The following is a 7,622-nucleotide window of genomic DNA, read 5'->3' as shown; positions in this document are numbered from 1 at the left end:
GCTCAGAATCAGGTTGAATATGTATTTTTGTGTGGGCACATGAGTGTATGTCTCTCTACATCTCTCCAATAAACCAGAGAGAAAAATAGCCAGAGTGTGAGGCAGAGGTGGAGGACACATGCAGCCTCTCCTCCATTGGGTTCTAATGAGCTGCCACTCTGGATGATGCTACAGGGACAGGGAAAGGAGGTGACTGCCATCCCCCAAGAATCCCAGCCCTGAGTTACAATTCCTCCAGTATTGCTAGTTGACCATTTAGAGTATATACCTACAAACAGCCCCGTTTATCTCATGACGATAGAGCATCCTAAAAATTTACAGGGGACTAGAAAAAAAAACAACAAACAAACAAAAAACCCCAAACAAAAACCCCCTATCTTAATATCAGTTTATTAATACAAACCTCTGCCACATGCAAAGGGAGAATAGAATCCACTCATCCTCTGAAAAACAACCTCTCCACTAAAAATAAAATACAGTGCAGCGTTTATTTCACCACGGTTTTAGAGTTAATGAAAGATTTGCACCTGTACAGCTGTTGCAGACTGAAACTAGCTTGTGGAGAAAATGTGTTTTCTGGTTGAGACAGTTGTAAATGCCTTGAGTAAAAACACTGAGGACTGCTAATGGATAGGTTTATTTTAAAGCATGCCATCTGCTATCAATCATAGAGAAGTATAGGAAGCAAGTTTGGCTGTGCTCCCTCCTTGTGAGCCTGATAAAGATAGGGCTGTGGTACTCTGGAACATTTAGTACTCAAGAGAATAAAACATCAAACCTACTCAGCAGCTCCACTAACAATAATAAAAATGCCTCTGCCTAAAGGTGACATTCTGAATTTACGATTATTTGTGTCTATAAAGTGTATTCTTTGGCTCCTGACTCATTCTGACTGTCTCACTACAAGAACAATACATTAAGCCTGCCTGAAGTAAATGGAAATCCTATCCTTTTATTAAACCAGCAGCCAGTACCTGAGATGTTCTAATGCCCTGTAGGACCCAAAGAAGGTTTTCTGCTCTAAGTGTTAATTCTATTGGTAGGATTAAAGTCAACTGCAGAGAAAATGCTTATTTTGTGCACTCAGAACTAAGCCTTTCTTCAGGTAAATGTAATATTAAAAGAAGAAGAATAAAACCAAGAAAACCCAAGGCAGATTTTGAATATGCAAATGATCACAAAGCAAAGGCTACAAAAACTTCAATTTAGCCCAATAGCTCATATTTTATGCTACTTAGAATTTGATACAGGAAAAGCTTACACTGTGAGAACCTGCCCAGGAAAACCATGTACAAAATGCCCAAAAGGTGTGTGCCAAACTTCCTTCCTAGCGATGAATTTCACATGTGCTGAGATTCTCCAGAAGTGAATCCAGGGATTTTGTTGTCGGTTGTGGTTTTTTTTTTTCCCTCTTTTTTTCCTACACTGCATTTTCCTCAGAAAAGGCAGTTGGAAGATGCAGAGCTACTTCCCCAAGATACACAACCATTTGGTTAACTTCAGAGGTATGAATCATTCCCCTAGCTAATGCCACGTCCCTCTTCTCTCATTTGCCCTCTGGTATCCCGCCGATCAGGGGCTCTTGAGCCTGCCTGCTTAAAAATAATTAAATATATAATTGCTTCCCGGCAAATTCACCAGATATAAAAAACACTTAGCAATGAAGCACTCCGTATCCGATAACATTAGGCTCCTATCTCCTATCTGCAGCTTAACAAAATTCCCTTGCAAGTCTGCTGCTGATGGAAAGCATTTCTGTGGAAGCTTGGGGAAAACCCACCTGGTGATCAAGCTCATGAGCCTAATTACAGTTAATAAAGAAATTAAAAGTGGGCAAAAATTGGAATGGCAGCATGAAAATAAAATAAAAAAACCCACTAGGAATAAAAGGAAGATAAAAAGCAGTGGGGATAGTGAGCTTTCCTTTGAAGTCTGCTCTGGAAAGTGACTGTGATTTCTTTCAATGCCCCCCCACACCCCAAATTCTTTACGCAGTAGGCCATAGGTCCAAGCAGAAAAACAGACAGTGAGGTTCACAATATTAAATCAAGGCTGCTTCTGTTCTGTATTCACCCTTTTGGTCCTCAAGAGCTTAAGTGTCTCTAAAGGCCACAGTCAAATGACCACTGATTTGAAAGTATAAGTTCAATCCCCTTATCTAGAGACCAAAAGAACTGAGAAAGAAGTTTCTCAGTAAGGATCAAAATTAGTGGATACTTGAAATGTGTAAAATGAAAGGTTACAAAAGATTTAGGAGACTATAGAGACAAAGGAAAACCACAAAGGTAGAGAAGGTTGTTCTAAGAGGAGATGAATCAGCTCTGAGCAGGTTAGGAGCAGTCTACATGGCCAGTTGGCTGCAGAAACACACAAATACTGGAAACAATGCAGGAATATAGGAAAACAAAGCTCAAGAAGAAAACCTGAAAACAAGACAGTCACCAAGACTTCCATGCTCAGCAACACCTGGGAAATAGCTCCCCGGAGGTAGTCCTCACCTCTAGGTGAGGATTTCCAAACAATGCCCTGTTGCTCAAGAGCAATGCCCCATCTCATAAGGAAAGAAACATCAACAACTGTCTCTTATTACTGAGCTTAGTACCAAAACCACTCAGTTACATGAACTCAGTTCAAGAAGAGGGACAGTAAGTCACATAAGGGCACATCATAACACTGAGGTCTCAGACCTGTCATGCAACCTCCAGCAAAAAAAGTTCAGCAAAACTCCATTTATCAAAAAATTATATCACTGAATCTTTCATAAAGATGTATCTGTTTCTCAAAAAAATGTCTTTGGCAGGATTTTTTTTTTTTTTTTAAATCTAGGATGAGACTTTTGGATAACAGGAAGGAAGAGAGAGGAAGTCAATCCAGACTCACCCGTAGCCTGATGGTCACATGCCTGGGGCTGGTGGGAGGTCCAGGTTCAAATCCCAACTCTGACCTGCCCACGTTGAAGACAGCATCCAGAAGGGAAAATGCTCTCCATAGCCTTTCTCCATAACATTTTGTAGGCCAAAAAAATAATTCCCGAGGTTTTATTAACTTTCTCTCCTGAGAAATGGAAACAAATTAAAAGCCTTGAAAATTTTTCATGACACAGACTTGCTCGTGGCCAGCCCTAACCACCACACTGCCCAATGTTTCAAAGGCATGCTGTTCCTACCAGAGCTGCCGCTGTGAACTTTTGCATGAACTTAACAGGTTCCTTGTAGACTTGTTCTTTAATACACACAGTACATTTTCATATGAAAGCTTGCAAGCTTGGAGCAGCTTGCCCACCAGAGTTCAAGTCTCTGGCACACAGTTCATTGCAGCTCTAATGAAAAAGCACAATGATTGGGCCTGCGTCGCTAAGATTAGACATTAGTGGCCGTATCAAGAAGAGAAATACCTGCAGATTAGCACTGCAATTTGCTGCTCTAAATCTGAACCTTCTAATCTCTTTTTTTTTTTTTAAAGTAACTAGCAGCCCATGAATATGAGAAAAGAATTAAAACTACATTTACTAAGTGATTTCTAAAATACTTCAGCATGTGTTTTAGAAAACTGACAAGTCATTAAAATATAGTTAATAAACATTATTCAGAACTCATTGCCTTAGATTAACGCTACTTTAAAATCACACATTCATTGGTTCAGTTAGTGAAGTGCTGCAAGGGTAACCCTGACTGGTGTTCATGCCCTGTTTAATAAAGCATATGATGGGCAACTTGGAGTTTACTTTGTATTTTCAGAAGTATTTGAAAAAGACTTTAAAACTTTGCATCCTGGCAAGTGAGGGCATGCACAGAAATTGCTGTGCAGTGGTGTATGGGAGGAGGGAGAGCCACACTTCCACCAGTGGATTACTGAGAAACATCTCCTCCCACATGGGGCAGCTTACTAAAACCAGACACAGCACAGCCTACAGAAGTGACACTTGAGTTCAGATGTTTTGAACATGAATTGCAGTTTCGTCAGGCCTAAATATGCTCTCAGCAGCAAAGACACCAGATCCAGCTGAACGGCCAGTTTTGCCTAGCACTCACCTCCAGTCTAGCAAATGTATATCCTGTGCTGACAGACACTACCTGCCAAAGGCATCCCAAACCTGAGTTAAAATAAGAGTTTGCAATATCAACCCTCCTGGTAGAATGAACTACATTTTTCAGATGTGTTGGCATGTGCCGAGTTAAACCGATTCACATGTGATGAAAGGCTGAAGTTAGAAAACACTGAGAGTAAAAACTGGGGACTGCACTCAGAGTGCTTGGCTCCGCAAGATTACTGAAGACCCCAGAGCACTGAAGCTTTTACTGAGCTGACACCCCCACAATGGGAGACTGGAAACATAGGTACAAAACACGGGAAGATTCAAGGGAAAGCAAGGGGTGGCAGCAAAAATAAAAGGAAAAAAGGTACCACCATTTCTCAGTGACCAATTCCAAAGAACCCGAAATCATGAGCCATTTTTAATCAAACCATCATATGTGACTTTCACTGTTGACAACTTTTTAAAATTTATTATGTGACTATCAAGAAATTTCCCCTTTTAGAAGTTCTGCCCTGAGCCAGCTGGAGCTGACTGCTTTCCCTAAACATACTTTATGCAACCACGATCAGCTCAGATACTGCAGGTGAAGCAAACTTGCACAAAGCTCCCAACCGAGCAATTGCCAAAGACCATCAGCCATCAGGTGAACCTGTCCTCCCTGCTGCAGAGTGTGGCAAGCTCATGTTGCTGCTGTTTGTTGCTGTTTTGATGTTGGGGAAGGATTTAGTGAGAGTACTGCTGTTTTGAGAAAGGTCTGATTAGACTCTCTTTGTATTATATCTCTTCACCCTTCGGGTTTTTTTCTATCTTGGTATGTACACTGCAGTTCAAAATATGACAGGAGAAGGCTGAAACTGAGAAGGGAATCAACGTATTTTAAAAATGAAAACATTACTATTCATAGCTGACTTAGTAATGTAGTTAAAAGAGAAAAAAAAATCATGGCCTAATCGAAATTGCATCCATCTAACTTAAGCTGAGATAAACATTTGCAAATGCTCTATACCATTTTTAACCACTTGCAGGATTTAATGGGCAGCTTTCTTCTGGGGGTTTTTTTGGTTTTTTTAAATAATAAACTATTTGATATTCAGAGATGTCTGTAACCTGATCGGTGGCTTTGATTTATGACATCTCTCAGACATCAGAATTCTGAATTTCAAAGCCGAACCACGAGGGAAATCCAGATCCTCCAACTGGTTTTATTTTTCAGTCTTTTAAAGTGATTTGGAGTTCAAAGTCTTTCACCCATTCTCTTTTCATACTGCTACTTATATAGGAGCAAGAATAACACTTTGCACCCAACTAAGATCATTTGAATGATACCAGCATATTTACGCTTGAAGGTTCTTATGAGATAAGTATGATTAAACCCATTAGACTTACTCTGAGCCAGGATGACATATTTTGGCACCGCAGTTGTGCCAAGCTCCAAGAAACACCATAAACCTGCCCATCTTCTCCTTGCGGGACAGCAGTGACCACCACTGTGGCCTGGGCATGTTTGCTTCTCTGGGCTGAGTGGCGTGGAGCAAAGCAAAGCAAAGAAAAGCATGCTGCCTTCTCCTGTGCAATGCACCCTGTTAAAAACATTAATTGGACAATGCTGACATGAGGTGAAGCTGTAGATGAGCTTATGCACTGAGAGAGTGCAACGAGCAGGTTCCCCATTCCTGGGGCAAGCGCTGCCAACGTCAGCAGAACAGCCTCAGGAAGGGGAGCAGAGCAGGGAAAGGAGCTGCAAGTGGGGAGAAGCTACTCGGGTCAGAGATGCTTTAGCAGAAGGAGAGTCTGAGATACACGATACGCACATGAGGATACTGGGGTCAGTCAAGGCCTCTCTGGAGCGAGACAGCCTGGTGAGGGGCGAGTCCTCCAGCGGCACATCTTGAAGCAACAGGGACATTTCGAGGCTGCAAGCAACTGCTCCGAAGGCTGCAAGGAAAATAACCTGCCTAAAAAGAAAAAAAAAAAAATCCACAAAAAATCTTTAAGAAACTCAGAAGTGCAGCTCAAGGTCTTGTTTTTCTTAGCCCAGTGGTGAAGGAAAACTGTTGTCAGAAATACAAGTATTTAAACAGTCTATGACAGCAAGGAAGCAAATGACTCCTTTTGCCAGTGACCGAGGAGAGCTCAGCTGCTCGCTGCAAGCCAGAGGGATTCGCATCCAGCCCAGAGCTGGAAACACTCTCTGGAGGAGAAATCCCTCTCCTCAGCTTCCCCAGCGCCTGTCGCATCAGGCATGGACCAAACCTCGAAGCTCCCGACCACGAGAGTCCATTCCCATCTGGATCCCTGCCGCCTGGTCCCACACGGCGGGTGGCAGGAGGAGGGCCCACTCGGTGTGAGGCTGAGCCACCATCCTCTGCCGCCTTCTGCACCACCGCTTCCAGCAGTTGAAAACAAGCCATCAGTGCATAAATATGTGAAAATATTTATCGCCCACTCCTAGCCATGTTGAAAAGAAACCTGTTGTGGTTAAATGACTCGGTCAGTTCTTTAGGGATTTTCCGAAGTTTCCTATAAAAAGAAATCTGTGGGAAATGAATGATTGCATAATCACTAACACATGCCAATTCATATAAGCCTATTATCTTTTATGGCATTTTGTACTCTATTGTCCTTACTCTGGTGAATTGCTATCTTACAGTTCTTTTCCCTATTAAATTATTTACACATTTTGCTCCCTCTGACCCTTTTGCATCAATAAGATACTTAGCATCTGCATTAGGAAAGAAGGCAAAGACAAAGGGTCCCTTCTCCTTTTCTCACGTCATGTTTTTCCCACCTTCACAGGAATATCCAAACAAGTTTCCTTGAGAATGGGAAGGACCTTTTCAAGTCAGAAGAGGCAATAATATTAGCTGTGTCTTGATGCCACAAAAGATATTTTTTTTTCATAAAAAATATGCATTTTTACAGAGGCTCTGTAAGGTCCCTGATAGAAATGTCCAGCATTCACAGTTTTAAAATTACATGGTCCCTTGAAAATGCTGGAAGTTGCCTACAGGTCATTTAAGCGATTCTTAGAAATAATCCCCAAGTGTCTTGGAAGTCTTAATTACACTGTATTTCAATTGGATTTAGGTTGCTAAAACACAGACTTTAATAGGAATTTCAGACCTTTAAAACCCTTTTGGTTTTGGCTTTTAGAAGCCTGACATTGCCTGAAAGCCAACCAGGATTTCACATTTAGAGTTAACATTTAATCGTGTTTTCAGAGGGATTTTTCAGTTTTGCACTCTTCCCCAGAACAACTGGTTAATAAATGTATGAATCATGGCTAAGCAGTCACCTTTCCAAAAGGTGTGGCCTCTGGCATAGCTGCATTTTTAAATAAGTAAGGGAAAAGTAGAGAAGACTTTTGTGACTGAGGAGCTATAACACTTTTATTCTAAAATGACCTAGATACTGAAAGCAGTTCTCATTAACTGCTACTAACCAGAGAGCTTTAGGACCAGGGAAGAGCCCAAATTAGTTGCAACAATCTTTAGATTAAACTAAGAGGTAACCCCCCGTAATCTTAACACGTGAGAGGACACTGCACGGCAAAAATGGGTCCTAGGGAAGTGCACGCAGAGAATAA

General features: G+C 41.5%; 1 long non-coding RNA gene across 1 annotated transcript; it reads right to left on the bottom strand.

Annotated features, from left to right (window-relative positions):
• Positions 1-2,987: 2,987 nt before the first annotated feature.
• Positions 2,988-6,276, bottom strand: LOC141945004 (uncharacterized). Its single transcript, XR_012629389.1, has 3 exons — positions 5,848-6,276; positions 5,423-5,616; positions 2,988-3,054 (listed from the first exon to the last, which is right to left on the bottom strand). It is a non-coding gene; the product is annotated as an uncharacterized LOC141945004 (long non-coding RNA).
• Between the last annotated feature and the right edge of the window lie 1,346 nt (positions 6,277-7,622).

This window comes from Strix uralensis, chromosome 6 (genome assembly GCF_047716275.1).
Source record: "Strix uralensis isolate ZFMK-TIS-50842 chromosome 6, bStrUra1, whole genome shotgun sequence".
NCBI lineage: Eukaryota > Metazoa > Chordata > Aves > Strigiformes > Strigidae > Strix > Strix uralensis.
Note: the sequence above shows the minus strand (reverse complement) of the source record. Positions and strands in the feature narration are given on the sequence as shown.